This window comes from Aedes albopictus, chromosome 3, assembly GCF_035046485.1.
Source record: "Aedes albopictus strain Foshan chromosome 3, AalbF5, whole genome shotgun sequence".
In the NCBI taxonomy this organism is placed as follows: domain Eukaryota; kingdom Metazoa; phylum Arthropoda; class Insecta; order Diptera; family Culicidae; genus Aedes; species Aedes albopictus.
In genome coordinates, this window is record NC_085138.1 from 231,737,393 (window position 1) to 231,755,747 (window position 18,355).

An 18,355-nucleotide genomic window follows, 5' to 3' on the forward strand; every position below is an offset into this window, starting at 1 on the left:
TTATCAAAATGGATCAAAATGAAATGTTTGGATAAGCATGAGACGATTTTGATCTTATGTAATATTTTAGTCTTTCTGTTGGTCTGTTATAATGGCTTTTGTTCAGCCTCAATTGCTTCAGAGTCGCACACCTGTGCATTGTGCGATCGGGTTCGGCACAAAACGTCGAAAAGAGTAAACTTCGGAAACAAGTAATCCTTTTAAAAGAAACCAATTCTTTCACTTTTGACGTTTTGTCACCCATCCGTGCAATCATATTTCACACCCACATGTTCTTGGAATAAACGATAACAATAAACTGGCAAAACACTGGCGAATCGTTTAGTCATTTTTATTAAGATAGTTGAAGTGTATCAAACGTACTTCTGTTGGATACAGATGATATAGGAGATGCACTTCATTGTACTTAGGAGATACAATTGCATACCCCTCAGTTACAGGTCTCCGTTAAGGAGAAGTGAGGAGGTAGGAGTAGGGAGCTGTGCACGCAGTGCCAGGTCGGAGTTCCGATTAATTCCCCGGCTAGCCTGCCGTGCAGTGTACGCAGAATACGGCACCGCAAGCGAAAAATAGGCAACAAAGAAGGAACGGCAACAACGCTTTGTATTTCGTTAGCAGATAATGACAAAATCGCTTCCGAGTTTGTTCACAACAAAAACGGTAAAAATATTTGTCTCGTTCTATTCACATCGTGATTCTCGCATTGTTTTACAACTGAAACACGACTCTGAAGATGGAAAGAGTCTTAATTTGTCCACATGCTCATGAATTCGATGCTTTAAGTCGAAAACTTCAGCAGAAAAGCCGAAATGTCGGCACACGCACGGCAAGCGATATTTGTTTTATTGCTCTCATTGCTTGACATGCGTTTGTTGCGGAGCACCTTTGTTACCAACATGCACCGCTTAGGACAAAGCGTTTGTTTTTCGGCGTGATCCGTTTTTCGTACCCTGCTGCCGTGGGAGACAGTGAACGGGGCGTGGTTGATGAGGGCAATCAACCATCAATCGAGACGAGCTGTCTACAATACAAGTGGCTGTGAAGCAGCATGGCAAAATAATGTTGCGACTTCGTAAGTCGATGGACGATGCCAAGCAAGACCAGGAGACACTAGTGAAAACTGCAGCAGCGACAGAAGCGTCGAAAGCAAAGGTTACGATGTCTACCCAGACGGATGCCTTTGCTTTCGCAGGAAGCCCAAAAGGTGTGGTGGATGCATCTACTTTTTATAAGCACTCGCAGAAGCGAGTGAGGCAGCCGTCAGGTGAGAAGCTGTCTGGCAGTACCCGCAAGGCTAGGCGAATACCAACCCCAAAAGTCGACAGTAATGCCGGCAAGTCGGACCCCAGCCAGGTGTCCCGGAGAGCTGCGAAAGGTGTGCCTGAAAAGACTGGCCCGTCCCGGAAGGACGGGAACAAGGGGTTAAGACCGTTGGTAGGCCCCCAGCAACCACAGAGTAGGGCGAATGTCATCTGACGTTACACGAGCCATCGGAGGTTTGTTTCAGGTGTCTGGAAACAGGGCACAAGTCATGGGACTGCAAATGCCGTGACAGGAGCAAACTGTGTAGGAGGTGCGGCGCCGAAAGCCATGAGGCACAAGTCCACCCATTTGTCTGATTTGTACCGGAGTATCCGTGAACAACAGGCATCCAACAGGTGGTCCAAGGTGCCGTCTTTCAAGATAGCCGCAGTGAACAAACCACAGTGCAGGTAACGCAGCTGAACCTGAACCACTGTGACGCGGCTCAGCCACTGCTTTGTCAGGCGGTTTCTGAGTGTGGGACGGATACCGCCATCATAGCGGACCCATACCAAGCACCCACCTGCAACGGCAATTGGGTCGTGGATGGGTGCAGAAAAAAATGGCGGCGATATGGACACCAGGTAAATACCCCGTCCAGGAGTCGGTGTCTACTGCCTATGAGGGCTTCGAGGTCGCCCAAGTAAACGGGGCTGTTATGCGCCTCCGCGTTGGCCGATTGAGCATTTCACGTAGATGCTGGACCGTATGACGACCGTGCTAACAGGGCGAAAGCCGGTGGTTATAGTGGGTCACTTCAATGCCTGGGCCGTGGAATGGGGAAGCCGTTTCACGAACCAACGGGGTCAGACCTGGTAGAGACACTGGTCATACTTGATGTCGACTTGGCTAATGTCGGTACCAATAGTACCTTTAGTCGGAACGATGCGGAGTAGATAATTGACTTTACTTTTTGAAGTCATGGCCTAACAAGTAGTTCGAACTAAAGAGTAGACGATAGCTACACTCACAGCGACCACCTGGTGGTTCGCTACAGTATCGACTACAACCACAACAGGCAGAGGGTAGAGGAAGACGCGGTTAGGCTAAAGCCAAGCCCTCGCAAATGGAAGACATCATACTTCGACGAAGGGCTATTTAGGGAAGCGCTCCGCCGTGAGCGAAACCTACTTGGTTTAGACGGCGACGAGCTGGTAGCGGTGCTCTCGCGTGCGTGCAATGCGGCCATGCCTAGACGAGTCCTTCCTAGAAATGGGAGACCACCGGCTTACTGGTGGACTCAAGCGATTGCGGATCTGCGCCGCACCTGCCTTCGATCTAGGCGGCGGATGCAGCGAGCACGATCTGAGGAAGAGCGAAACGAACGGCGAGTAGCGTGCACCGCTGGAAAAGCCGCGCTGAAGACCGAGATGAGGCAAGCAAAAAGGTCTGCTTCGAGGGTCTCTGTCAGAGGTGCCAATGCGAATCCGTGGGGTGATGCTTTACAGGATAGTGATGGCCAAGACGAGAGGTGTAATGGCTCTTACAGAGCAATCTCCAGAGATGTTGGATGAGATCATCGAGAGGCTTTTTCCGCGCCATGATCCAAGTTCTTGGCCTCCTTTTGTAGGACAGCCGGGGACGGAAGCTGGTGATGAGGAGAGGGTCAGATTTTTAGGTCTGCTATGTAGATGTTGTGGTTCAACCACACTCAAGGCACTGTGTTTCAGAGCAGACCAAAAGACCGTAATTTCGTTGATCAGCTTGAACTGAAAATATAAACTTTATTTCACATACATATAATAAATTTCATGTAATCACTCACAATTATCAGTGCGCTTCTAATTTGGTTTCAAACCGTTCCTAATTCACTTTGATTAATTTTAATATTCTATAATTCGCTCTGCTTCCGTCGACTGAAAGCACCTATCAACCTGACTTTCTCTTTTGTATGTATATTCTATTAGGCACGACAGCTATTGCATTTTCATAGGGTGACCAGGTTTTACTGTCGCGGTAACACTCCCCCCCGTAACACTTCATATTCTATTAAGTTTTACTAAGTATTATTCCTAGCACAAGTATTCATTTGGTTGCCCTATCAAACCCTAGCCTGATGCAACAAAGGATGGTGGATTAGCTTGCATCTATCAATTCCACATTCATTTGCATCCAGACAAACTCTAGTAGTATGTCGAGCAAGGCAACATCTGCACAACTTCAATTCTCCTACTAATCTCCAACGATGGCTTACTTCACACGATTTGAACTGATCGCAATCCTCCACATGATGGTTTTGTCGCCTACAAACCAAACATCTTCTAATTTGATTGAATGTTGTTGAGTTTGAACCTATTTCATCTTCAGAACTCGAATATTCTTTTTGAAATTCGGGAGATTGATTTCCTATTCCGGTACAGGTGAGCTCACAAGCCGCTTCGACGCGCTCCTTCATGAACTCATATAGCGTTTTGAGTGAACATGGAGCGTTTTCTCTTCTATACCGAGCCCATTCTAGCTTCATTTCTCCTGGAAGCTTTGACTCCAATTCGGACAATAAGGTTAGACAATAAGGTTAGTAGAGACACTGGTCATACTTGATGTCGACTTGGCTAATGTCGGTACCAATAGTACCTTTAGTCGGAACGATGCGGAGTAGATAATTGACTTTACTTTTTGAAGTCATGGCCTAACAAGTAGTTCGAACTAAAGAGTAGACGATAGCTACACTTACAGCGACCACCTGGTGGTTCGCTACAGTATCGACTGCAACCACAGCAGGCAGAGGGTAGAGGAAGACGCGGTTAGGCTAAGGCCAAGCCCTCGCAAGTGGATGACATCATACTTCGACGAAGGGCTATTTAGGGAAGCGCTCCGCCGTGAGCGAAACCTACTTGGTTTAAACGGCGACGAGCTGTTAGCGGTGCTCTTACGTGCGTGCAATGCGACCATGCCTAGGCGAGTCCTTCCTAGAAATGGGAGACCACCAGCTTACTGGTGGACTCAAGCGATTGCGGATCTGCGCAATCGATCTAGGCGGCGGATGCAGCGAGCACGATCTGAGGAAGAGCGAAACGAACGGCGGATGGCGTTCGCCGATGAAAAAGCCGTGCTGAAGACCGAGATAAGGCAAGCAAAAAGCTTCGAGGGTCTCTGTCAGAGTGCCAATGCGAATCCGTGAGGTGATGCTTTACAGGATCGTGATGGCCAAGACGAGAGGTGTAATGGCTTCTACAGAGCAATCCTCAGAGATGTTGGAGGGGATTATCGATTCCACACTACGATCCTAGTCCTTGGTGTCCTTTCGTAGGACAGCCAGGGACTGGGGCTAGCGATGAGGAGAGGGTCACCTATGTGGGACTTGCGGAGATAGCAAAGTTCTTTATCGTAGGTAAGGCCCCAAATCCGGACGGAGTTCTAAACCTGGCCTCAAAAGTATGTAGCTATTGCAGAGGCTCCCGAGATGTTCAGCGAGGGAGTTTGCCCAGAGGTTTGGAAGCGGTAGAGCCTGGTACCGCTAGTATTGCCAAAGGCGGGTAAACCACCCGGAGGCCCGTTGGTACATAGACCAATATGTTTGATTGACACGGTGGGAAAGGTACTCGAAAAGATCATCCTCAATAGAATGGTGAGGCAAACCGAGGGTTAATGGTCTCTCGAGTAGCCAGTACGGCTTCCGGAAGGGAGTGTCGACCATAGACGCTATTCTGTCGGTGACTCTGGATGTGAGAAAGTCGTTCAATAGTGCCAGTTGGGCGGTTATTGCCAATGGGCTCCTGCGTCTACCCTTGCAAAATTCGGGAAGTCGGAAGTGCTTTCACATAATCTTAGGAGTCTCGCAAGGTTTCATCCTGGTTTCGGTGTTATGTAATGCCATGTACGACGTGGTGTTGAGGCTAAAGATCCCGGTGGGCACGACCATTGTCGGTTTTGTTGACGATATTACGCTAGAGGTCTACGGTGAATCAATCGAAGAAGTGGAATTGACTGCAGCCCATTCGTTCAGGAGGTGTCGATGAGATCCCGGTAACTGGAGTTAGCTCACCACAAAACTGAGGTGGTGGTTGTGAACAACCGGTAGTCGGAGCAACAAGCGGTTATCAGTGTAGGCGATTTCATTATCACTTCAAAGTGCTCCATCATCACTTAAACACTTAGGTGTGGTGATCGACGATAAGTTTACCTTCGGTAGTCGCGTTGACTACGCCAACAAAAGAGCCATTACAGCTATAGTGGCACTGTTCCGGATGATGTCCAATAGCACTGCGGTGTATGCCAGCAAGCGCAAGCTTCTGGCTAGTGTCACCTCGTTCACACTCAGGCATGGCGGCCCGGCGTGGGGTACGGTGCTATGTACTGAAAACTACCATGGTAAACTGGAAAGTACTTAATGTGCTTGAGGGTGTCCCAAGATGCGCTCAGCGTCATCACTGGTATAGTGCCTATCGGTATCTTTATCGGGAACTACACAGAGTGCTTCGAAATGCGCGGCACAAGAGGCATACGCGGGACTGCCACATTGGCCTCCATGGTCAGTGGCAGCGAGCGATGGAAAATTCCATCGAAGGAAGGTGGACCCACAGGTTGATCCCGAGGGTAGATAGTTGGGTTAACTGGCGCCATGAAAAGTAACATTCCAACTTACCCAGGTCCTTTCAAGCCATGGTTACTTTCGACTTCGGCTCTATCTACAGTCGGTTATGCGGGTTCTCTAGAATGTCCAATTTGTGCTGGATTAGAAGAAACGGCGGATCACGTTATATTCGTGTAATCGTGTGCCAGCTTTTTTGCTGAATGAATGACCGCATGCTTTCCACATGCGGGTAGGACACAACACCGGACAATCTTCTCCAGAGGATGTGTAGGGATGAGTTTGGCTGGAATGTCGTTTCAACAGCTATAATTCACATCGTCTTGGAGCTACAGAAGAGGTGGCGCGTGGATCGGAGAATGACTAGTGCAGACGCTAGACAAGAGGTGGTCCAAGGGTTCGGAGTCAACTTCATAGATCATACCGCTGCCCTGCGGTCGAAATCGACCCTTACAGCTCTGAAAAGGCCGCGGGGAGAACATCAAGGTAGCGTTGCTGTCGTGGCGTCGCTCTACTGGGTTGAATCCGAGCTCGCGGTTGGAAAGGTGACTTCGAAACGGTCGCGGCAGGTGGAGACCATTTGTCGATACGTCTTGTAGGGGTACGTAGATTCAAGGAGGGGCTAGGTCTGGCACAAAACAAATGGTAGTGGATTTGGAGTCGTCTACGCAGGGCATAACAGTGTCCTACGGTTGAGCTCGACTGTTTTATCAAAGTGGACGCGCGAAAATCATTCATACATCGTCGGTCTACTGGGTTGGATAAAAAAAACTGTTTATCTAATTTTCGGGAAGGAAAAATTACGTTTGGTTAGAAACTTTAAAACATTTTTGCTTTCATCGATTTAATGACCATCTCCTTCCATTCAACTGCAACCATGAGGAAAGCAACATTCGAGAGCACCACTATTACTGGCCATCGATATAAAAGCAATAAATTTTTACGATTCAACATTGCATTGGAATAAAAGCATTTTCAATCGCATCACTCTACAGCACGTTAAATCTGAAGTGGCTGATGCACTTCACTTCACTTGAGTGAATATTCAATTCAGCATTCAAAGGGGATATTAATTTCCACATGCTGTCAACGGTCTCATTAGTCGGTCATCGACACTCTGCGCAAAAATCAAATATTGATTCAACGTGATTGTGACAAAATGATGTGCTTCTGAATCGGTGCAATTCATGTCCAGTTCACATGACTACGATACATGTTTAAATAGCTTTCGTAAATGGTTCGGAAAGTTATTTGCACGTGGCTCACACGGGATATTCGTTTCCATTATTCACATCAACCATCACTTTTTTGTTCTGATTAGTTTCCCTTTCGTATCACACAGTTCGAAACAAGTCTGTTCTGCCACGCCACGGACAGCAACCAACGGTGCAATGGCCCCAGTAGAGCTGAACGAAATGCAATTTTCGAGCAAAAACTTTTCTCGTTAAAGGCTTTGTTTGTTTAATTTGATCATAAAATAAACTTTTGTTTCTGGATGATGAGCTGCTCAACCTGGTCGGGATAGAACGATGGCGAATATTGATTATGAAATATATGAATAAAACTCATTATACTCAACTCATCGATGTACGCCATCGTTCTATTGCACTCAATTTGAAGTTGGGGTTTTGTTATACATGCAATGATTTGCACAGGAGAATATTTTAATTATTAGCCTTAAATTGATTCAAAAAGGCATGAAGAGTTGATTAAATATCAACAGCTTTTAGTTTTACAACCAGTAACATAAAACAGTTTCATAAACACAAACAATTTCATCGTAGGTTGCTGTAAACAGATATAAACAACCTTCAAATTACTGCTATCACTATTTTGGCAACACTTGTCTAGAATCACTAAGCCGGAAGCTTTTTATCTTTCTTCTGTTTTAAAACGTTCGCTGTAGTACGTGTTGCCACCGTCGTTGCACAAGTGTCATGAAAAATAACAATTCAGTCACCCTGACAATATTTTAGAATCAGGAGAAAACGTCCGAGAGACGAACTAGAGCTATTCCAGCAGCAATCACCTCCATGAATAGCTCACTCCAATTCCACAGAGACAAGAAAAAAAAAGTGACGTTGCTCATACACATACAGCACTCTTGTCCTCGCTTCTGGACGTTTCAGCGATCCAAGTCCTTCCCCACTGTCTGATGTGGATTTTTACTTCGATGAACATTTTCCAAAATATGTCACGTCTCTCTCTTCCAGATTCACTACTTTAGGTGTGTGGCACTAACATAAAACCAGGATATAGGCAAAAGACGTTTGTCCCCACATATTCCTTCGATTGATCCAGTTGTCTATCTATATTTAGCGCCAGACTTATCCTATTTGCCCTGTCACACTGGCTTCCACATTTCTCGAACCTCGCTGAATTTAATACACCATTGATTCTCCGGAGGCGGAATCCGTATCAGATTGATGCGGTTTTCCGGACATCAGTTCCACACACAGGCACAACTGGAGACGGACGGATGTGGTGGAAATTTACTGTCGCGTGGCTGAAGATGAGAAAGGAAAAAACGTGCGATTGCCGGTATGTCGGCTGTCACTATCAGGAAAAACCGTATCGGAAGATATCACGCTTTCTTGTGTGAGGCTCATGTGGCTATAAAATAAGGAATACTGCTACAAACGATAGATCTATGGCTAGGATCCACTGGATCAAAGAGAAAGTGCCAGATAACGTTTTCTTCTGAGCTGTGTGCTATCAATCCATCAAAAAAACATTAAATAATTTCCTAAAATATGTCATACCGTCGCTTTCTTGCAATTGGAATATGTACAACTCAAAATTTTCACGAAAGTGACGACAAGTGTACATAATTTTCAAGCAGGAAGTAGAAAAAATAGAGGATCAAATAGCAATTGACAATTATAATGTTTAAGCCAAGTAACTAGTAACAAGTACGTGAGGCAAAGTATTGAGATTTCAGTTATTGGAAAAACAACAATAAAGTTGATCCTCATTTTACCTAGGGTATAACTTTTTTCACAGACGTTGGATCACTTTGCGATCTTCGACAAAGTTGTTTGGCATATGGTCACCTACAATAATACCAAAGGGTTTGATTATTAAACGCTTACAGCACCACCTAGCGGCAAAATTCGAAAACTTAAAATTTCTGCATACATTTGGCCAAGTTTTCCCATACAAATTTCAAGCGTTTTGAGCGCCCCCTTAGGCTCAACCGGTTTTGCTCAAATTTTGAACGTAGCTTCTGGGAGTCCAAAAGAACTAATTTAGGAGGTAAGACTTGGCATTTTTCGAAATTTTTGCTTTTCATATAAGTGTGGGCCACCTTAATACCGATGTTATTGTTGTCATTGTTGCGAATTGCAAACAAGTGTCTGTGAAATGAGTTCATTGAGTTAGTCGGATTTGGAATATGTGTCTGATTTGTAAGTAGGGTAATTTTCCAATTGTTGCACGGTTAAAAACTCGCCTATTGTTGAACGCTTGGCGAATTTTGAGAAAATGATGAGGATCAAGAGGATGTATCGACCGACGAATCATGCAGCTCTTGTTCATTGAATTCAGAATTAGAACAAGGTAAATAATATTCATGTGTGCGTTTGAGGGTTAGAATCTAGTGTGAGTGCTACTAATCAAGAAACCGATCATACTATTCAGCAAGATGCAGATGCTTCTTTTCTCATCCTACTTCAAACAAACAAAGGATGATGAGGTCATCCCAGAACGCACTGCCTGCAGCACTATGGAAGCCCCTAGTCCTCCCGACCCAGTCGTGCTTGCTGATTGCTCCTGCCGTTGTAGTCGTTCTGGACCTGTGGTCGAGGAAGGTGTCGGGGTCTTCCAACCATCAATTACAGGCAAGTATTCGATCATCCATGGACTTCCGTCGCCTCAAAGACTTTCGATTTCTAGCATACCATATACACGAGACATGATTGATACGTCGGACCGAGCCGCCCATTCTCCACCATCATCTTCAGCTTCATTCGATGTCATCCCAGAACGCACTGCCTGTAGCTCTATGGAAGCCCCTAGTCTTCCCGACACAGTCGTGCTTCCCGATTGTCCCTGCCGTCGAAGCCGTTCTGGACCTGTGGTCGAGGAAGGTGTCAGGGTCTTCCAATCATCAATAGGCTCCTAAAGTCCTATCGGGATTCTTGTTTTAAACCATAATATATGGTTCAAGAGTACATATTCACTCATTTTTTGACGTGTTTATTAACCATAGTTGAAAATATATAATTTTTATTTTTTTAGCCTTTTGTCTCGTCCCTAGCTTATAACACATACTTTGAGTGATTTTTTTTCACCGTGTATGTCAGATAGGAACATTTTTGAAATCCCAGTGCGAAAAATGTTGAGCTCAGTCACACAAGGTTGACCTCAAATGTCAAAGTAGAACTATTTACCATTTTACTTATTTCGAATTTTCTCATTATTCCTTTGTTTTTCAAGTTCGAGTAAAGTACAATTCCGATTAGAATACCATGCTTGATCGTATTATTCAATATAAGCGAGATTTCGTCTTTAATTTTAGGACCCTATTACAGGCAAGTATTCGAGTAGCAATGAACTTCTGTCGCTTGAAAGATTTTCGACCCACAGCACACCAAATGCGCAAGGAGCGATTGACATCGCGGACCGAGCCGGCCATTCTCCATCAGCTTCGTTCGACGTCATCCCAGAACGCATCGCCTGCAGCACTATGGAAGCCCCTAGTCCTCCCGACACAGTCGTGCTTCCTGAATGTCCCTGCCGTCTAAGTCGTTCTGGACCTGTGGTCGAGGAAGGTGTCGGGGTCTTCCAGCCACCCTACACAGGCGAGTACTCTCCTTGCAATCAAATGTTGTCCATTGAATGTGCCTCGGCTTCTAGGTTCTTGGCTAGACGTGTCGAATCCACGACTGCGTTTGACTCAACTATCGGGAACGCACCATCTGCGTCTAGTTCTACAAGCAACTCATCAGCCACTTGCAATGCAGCCAACAGTTTGCATTTGTCCGTTTACTACCAGAACGTACGGGGTTTGCGTTCAAAAATAGATAGTGTGTTTCTAGCTATTTCCACATGCCGCTACGATGTCATCGTCTTCACCGAAACGTGGCTCTCAGATGAGATTTTTTCAACGCAAATCTTCGGGAATAGTTATTCAGTCTTTCGAAACGATCGTAACGTCCGTAACAGCAGCAAAACTCGCGGCGGTGGTGTTCTAATAGCCGTAGCGCGTCACATCAACTGTTCCGTTGATCGATATCCCGTCGCCGATTCACTTGGACACCTGTGGGTAAAGCTGAAACTAGTGAACTGTTCAATGAGTATTGGAGTTATCTACCTACCGCCGGATCATAGCTCAAAACAGTCTTGCGTGGACAGCCACATCGAGTCGATTGGAGCTGCTTTTTCAAATCTTGACGTTAATGACCACGCGATTTTGCTCGGTGATTATAACCAATCCGGACTCGTTTGGAATTTTCAAGCAGACGCACTTCCCAAAGTGGATGTAATGCGGTCACGTGTTTCCCCCGCCTGTGCCTCTCTTCTGGATGGATTCAACCTACTCGGGCTAACACAAGTCAATTCTATACTTAACAACAACAGTCGCTTGTTAGATCTTGCTCTGGTAAACGAGAGCACGCTGGATAGGTACACACTGTCCGAGATTGATGACCCTCTTTCCGTATTGGACCCGAATCACCCTCCTTTTGTAGTGGAATTATCTCTTTCGGTTCCCGAAGTCGATGTACCGATTGATATTCCAAGCTTGGACTTCTCCCGAGCAAATTATGCCGAGTTAGCTGGAGCACTTTACGACGTTGACTGGTCCATTTTGGATTCCGCTACCGACGTCGATGAAGCTGTTGAGTTCTTTTACCGCGAACTGCACAGCGTCATGGAAGAACACATTCCGTTGCGCAGACCATCTCCTAAACCTCCGTGGGGAAACGCGCATTTGCGACGATTGAAGCAGATTAGATCTAAAATGCTTCGTCGATACTGTAGACATCGGTGCTCTGTCAACAAGCATATATTTAACCGAGCAAGTAACAATTACCGACTTTATAGTCGTTTTCTGTACAAACGATACACCCTACGGATCTCTGTGTCTGTGCGCAGAAATCCCAAGCAGTTCTGGAAATTCGTCAACTCGAAACGGAAAGAAGAAGGTTTACCTGTGGAGATGTTTTTAAGAAATGACGTTGGCAACTCGGTGAGAGAAAAGTGTAATCTTTTTGCAAACCATTTCAAAAGCGCCTTCAATACCTTTACCTCTACTCCTGCCCAAATCGAACGTGCGTGTAGAAACACGCCGGACAATGTTTGTTCGTTGAGTCAGTTGCAAATCACGCCCGAGCAAGTTAAGAATGCTATTTTGAAACTGAAGTCTTCTTATACCAGCCCTGACGGAATTCCATCTTGCATTTTCAAGAGGTGCGGCGAAATCTTGATTCGTCCATTGGTGTCGATTTTTAACGCTTCAATTCGACAGAGTAAGTTTCCTACCAGCTGGAAGTCTTCCATAATGTTTGCTGTGCACAAAAAGAACGACAAGCAGAATATCGAGAATTACCGTGGAATAACATCATTGTGTGCATGCTCAAAGATATTTGAAATCGTGATGAATAGTGTGCTATTCAATCCTTGCAAAAACTACATCTCCGAGGACCAACATGGTTTTTATCCCAGGAGGTCAACCTCTACAAATCTCGTTCAGTTCGTCTCATTCTGCCTGCGTCATCTGGATTCCGGAATGCAGGTCGATACTGTATATACAGACTTGAAATCTGCCTTCGATCGCGTGGACCACGGGATACTGCTCGCGCGGCTGGGAAAGCTGGGCGTTTCTGACGATCTCATTCGCTGGTTCAAATCATACCTAACGGACCGAAAGCTAGTCGTCAAAATCGGATCGGAAGCATCGGAGCCTTTTTCGAACTTGTCTGGAGTTCCACAAGGCAGCAACTTGGGGCCATTACTGTTTTCCATATTCCTCAATGATCTGTCCAGCGTGCTTCCACCAGGAATCCGTCTGTTTTACGCAGACGACGCAAAGTTATACGTGCTCATTCGCTGCCTCCAGGATTGTGTACAACTACAGCTGTCTATTCAGTCCTTCGTCGAGTGGTGTACTACCAACTTGCTGACGGTGAGTCTACATAAGGGACCGTTCATAAACCACGTAGACTTTTTGGGGGGAGGGGGGGTCTGGCCAAAGTCTACGCTCCATACAAATTTCAAAATTTTTGTATGGACAAAAGTCTACGAGGGGGGAAGGGGGGGTCTGAGATGGCCAAATTTTGGTCTACGTGGTTTATGAACAGCCCCTAAGTGCCACGTCATATCCTTCCATCGAAAACGAACACCAATTACTTATGCTTATGTCATCGGCGGTCAACCACTGGCACGTGTAACTGAGGTGCGTGATTTGGGCGTAATTCTGGATACTGCGATCACCTTCCGAGTACACTACAATGACATAATTTCCAGAGCAAACAGACAACTTGGATTCATGTTTAAAAAAGCTGACGAATTCCGCGATCCTCTATGTTTACGATCGTTATACTGCGCTTTGGTCCGATCTATTCTTGAATCGAATGTGGTAGTGTGGTGTCCCTATCAGTCAAGCTGGATCGCTAGGATTGAAGCGATACAATGAAAGTTCGTGAGATACGCCCTCCGTAATTTACCATGGCAGGATCCTATCAATCTTCCAAGGTATGAGAACCGTTGTAGATTGCTCGGCATCGAAACTCTTGAACAGAGAAGGAAGGACGCTCAAGCTGTTTTCGTGGCCAAAATTCTGCTGGGAGAGTTGGATTCTCCTGAGATCCTTAGCCGAATCAACATTTATGCTCCAATGCGAGTACTTCGCCAACGTGGATTTTTAATGCTTGAATCGAGAAATTCAGGCTATGGAATGCATGAACCAATCCGGTTCATGTCTGACATTTTCAACAGTGTACACTACCTGTTCGACTTCAACACTTCCGCCGAGTCGTTCAAACGAAGGCTTCAGGATAGCCATCGATAGCTCAGAAGCTGAACATACTCTGTGGAAGAAACTATGTGTTTTTATTTTATATTTTTTTTTGTGTTATGTGTAATGCTTTTATAGAATGACTTTATTATTTATAACAATTTAGTTTTTAAGGCATTTTTGTATTATTATTTTTTGCCTATGTTTTAATGTGTATATGTATTCAAAAGATGCAGGGTTTTTATGCCTATTTGAGTGAGCCGTATGATGTGGGCAACTCAAAAAGGCTTTTCCCAGCCAGGCTTCATTAAGGCTCTATGCCCGATGAAGGTCAAAGAAATAAATAAATAAATAAATAAATAAATTAAAGTTCTGTTTGGTTAGTTTTTTTATTCTTGTTGGTTATAAGAGCATGATAATGAAAATAATGGAATTAATCAATGCTGTGGCAGCTTTTTTCATAATTGAATGAAACCCTACCTAAATTATTTATTATCACAAACAACTAGAAGCGTCTTTTCAACTTCAGGTAGCAGCGACTTGGAGAGAGAAATTGGTTCAATTCCGACAGATCCTGACGACCAATTACAAATCAGTTTCTCGGACTCCGAAAACGATCCGTCTGGGGAGAATTTTGAACCCATCTCTGAATTAAGTGATGAAGATTTCTCCTCTGACCACTCAGAATACGTCCCTGGTGGGTCAGATGCAGCTGAGTAAGATTCAACAGAAATGTCTGAGGTTAGCATACATGAAGACACTGCTTTGAATGTTGCTACATCCTCAATGGATGTACTCGATGGAACATCTAGCAACGCCATCGTCCCCTCGGAAACCAGCTTGGAATGCAGCACAACTTCGGCGGAGACAAGTTCGCGTGCTGAGCCGTCGAAAGTGGATGAACAAAGTACCTCCGCATTCACGGAAACGCAAAAGGTGTCCGGGAAAATGGAAACGCAACATCATTAAGCATCAGCGAGCCTCCGGACAAGCTTATGTATCGAGCAGCAAACGGGAAATTCCTGCTGCAGCGATGAGAGAGCCTTGCAGGAATTGTAGATTTCAAGTGTCATGAGAAGATATCCGAAGGTGAACGTTTGGAGATATTCCAAGGCTACTACGGCTTAGCTGATTACACCAGGCAACGCGAGTTTCTTGGTAGCCACACCATACGGAAACCGAAGAATACCTTGACTACTACTGCTATCACATCCAGAAGGAAGAATTCCATAACCTATCACCTTCCCCAGCGCGGTGATAAAATACGGGTATGTGAGGCCATGTTCATTAACACATTGGGCACAAATAAGGGGGTTGTGGATATCGCTATGACTAAGCAATCATCACTGAACGTAATTGAGGCTGATCAACGTGGAAAACACGTTAAATGTGGATTGTCTGCATCAGTGGTACAAAAGGTCAAACAACACATACAAAGTTTTCCTGTTGTGCCGTCTTATTACTGTCGAGAGAAAACTACTCGCAAATACCTTGATTCTTCACTGAACATCACGATGATGTACCGGCTGTATTGCGAGTTCTGCGATAATAGAGGGGAAGAGAAAGTTACTGTCACCATGTATCGCAAAATTTTCAACGAAAATTTCAATCAAGGCTTCCACAATCCAAAAAAAAGATCAGTGTCGCGTTTGCAATCACTACGACAACGCTGACATTGAAGCGAAGAACTCTCTGAAAGATGAACACATGCTTCACTTGGCTCGAAAGGAAAGGGTTAGAAGCGAGAAAGGTAATGGCAAGCTTCCAGCTGCACAATCAAACGGAAAGCTTGTATGTGCTTCGTTTGATTTGCTTTCGACGTATAAGATACTAAACCAAATATCAATTCCACCGAAAGGCGCTCGTAAGATAGACGCCAAGAAAGGTAGTAAGGCAGCTTACGGTCCCTTATGGTACAGAGAAGTATTCGAAATGCCCTAGAGAAGCTTTTACTAGAGTTATTACCGAAGAAGTAGAACGATGGTACAAATATCTCAAATGAAGGATAACGATCCTCTAGAGCCGGCCTTATGATATCTGAGTATCATCCACGCACACGCGTATAATTCTTTAGAGAGTGAACTTTTTTACTGAACGATCCGAAATCTTCAGCGTATCCGGTAAAGAAGGCCTGTGTTGTCTGCAAGATGGAGCGACATAAAGTAGCAGAATGCTTCCTATTCCAGGCGATGAACATCGATGGCCATCTCAAGGTTATCCGTCAGTCAGCATGCATGTAGGACTAGAGTGGGGCTAATTTTAAAAAATCTCTCCGGAATATAATTTCCCGAGTGGAAAGTGATCTACTAGTCGAAATATGTGAGCTGTACAAAAATGAGCGATTTAGGATGATATTTAGGGGTGGCGCAAGAGGTTTAAGTGAAATATTTGCTAGAACAAACCTTCAAAAAACATTTGAAATTTAATTTTCAAACATAACATTTCTAGAATAAATCGGTGCTCAAAATTGTATTATCTCCGCTATTTTCCGGGATATTTGATAAAAATGTCGTATTTAAGTATTTTTTGGGTTGGATACCAAAACATGTCTTTTGGTACATCATCATACATTATTACATACTGCTGAATCGGCGGTCTACTGCTTGTAGTGGTGACACTACAGCCATATGGAATTACTGAATTAGAGTGACCCGAATTATTGGATTTTGCCTGTAACACTGTATGCAACGGAAAAATGAGATGAAATGTTTGCATTTGTGGATGAAGGTTCACATATTTTACTTCTGGATGTTGCATTGCCGAGGAGTTGGCCTGTCAGGAGGATTAGGTGTGGATAACTGACACTGAGGAATATTACAGTAGTGGTCGAAATACTCATATCTGACAAAGCATAAGCATTTCAGGGCGAATAGATTACACTCATTACAAGAGGGTATTCTGCTGAGAGGGTTGGAATAGTCGGTACAAGAACAATTCCATTGGGGAGCGTCCATAAATGACGTAGCTTCTTAGGGGGGGGGGGGGAGTCGGGATTGTGTGACGAGACATGTGTTAGTTATGGGAAAATATACTACGAGGGGGGTGGGGTAGTAAAAATCGTCCAAAAATGCTACGTCATTTATGGACGCTCCCTTGCTGATGGGATTATTTTGATATTTATTACAGTTTTATTACAGCATTAACAAAAACTCACAATTTTATGACTACTTACCTACTTTCAAAACCGTTGCGTATCTGCGCAGACAGAGAAATTGTCCCTCTTTCCAATTATGGCGGAAATTTCCATATCCGCAAGCACACCTGGAGACACCCAAACCCCGCCTCTAAGAATACTTGAGATTCAGTTCATCAAACCATAAACACAACAATTTTCATTATTATAAGGCTCTCGTAGTTAACGACGTAGCCGAGAGGACCATCGGGTACGTGGAACGGAATCGACGGAACGAATGGTTCGACGAAGAGTGCAGAACGGTTTTGGTGGAGAAGAACGCAGCGAGGGCGGTAATGCTGCAGAAGAGACCCAACAGAACGTGGAACGTTACAAACAGAAGCGGAAACAGCAGACCCGCTTCTTTCGGGAGAAAAAGCGCCGCTTGGAAGAAGCGGAGTGTGAAGAAATGGAACTGCTGTGCCGTTCCCAAGAAATACGGAAGTTCTATCAGAAGCTCAACGCATCCCGCAACGGCTTCGTGCGGCTAGCCGAAATATGCAAGCATAAAGACGGAGGCCTCTTGACGGACGGACGTGAGGTGATCGAAAGGTGGAAGCAGCACTTCGATCTGCACCTGAATGGCATGGTGAACGTAGGCACGGGAGACCATTACAACGGAGGAAACGACGACGCCAGTGCAGCGGAGGACGGAAATGAACCAACTCCCACGCTGAGGGAAGTTAAGGATGCCATTCACCAGCTCAAAACCAACAAAGCAGCTGGTAAGGATGGTATCGCAGCTGAACTCATCAAGATGGGCCCAGAAAAGTTGGCCACCTGTTTGCATCGGCTGATAGTCAGGATCTGGGAAACCGAACAGCTATCGGAGCGGTGGAAGGAAGGGGTAATCCGCTCCATTCACAAGAAAGGAATGTGAGAACTTCAGGGCGATCACTATTTTGAATGCTGCCTACAAAGTGCTATCCCAGATCATCTTCCGTCGTCTGTCACCTAAACCGAATGAGTTCGTGGGAAGTTATCAAGCCGGCTTCATCGACGGCCGGTCGACAACGGACCAGATCTTCACCGTACGGCAAATCCTCCAGAAATGCCGTGAATACCAGGTCCCAACACATCACCTGTTTATCGACTTCAAAGCGGCATACGATAGTATCGATCGCGCAGAGCTATGGAGAATCGTGGACGAAAACGGCTTTCCTGGGAAGCTGGTATCAGGTATCAGAAGGCCGGCTCCAGAGGCACGTTATCCTCCACTTGGGACATTTGTGCTATCACCAAAATAATAGCCTATTTCATCATCTACCTGAGGGAAAAGAAAGGAAATAAGGATAAGGATGGGGATAAGGACAGGTATGGAAATAGAAAAAATACCCTAAAAGAAGGTACTAACGCATAAGCGTATCACAATGGGTTCAAACAGTGCCCTGAA

The 18,355-nt window shown here is 45.1% G+C and overlaps 1 protein-coding gene across 9 annotated transcripts in view; it reads right to left on the reverse strand.

Moving 5' to 3' along the window:
* The window catches only part of LOC109399236 (small conductance calcium-activated potassium channel protein), an 807,467-nt gene that overhangs the window by 776,898 nt on the left and 12,214 nt on the right, over positions 1 to 18,355 (reverse strand). The window lies entirely within an intron of this gene.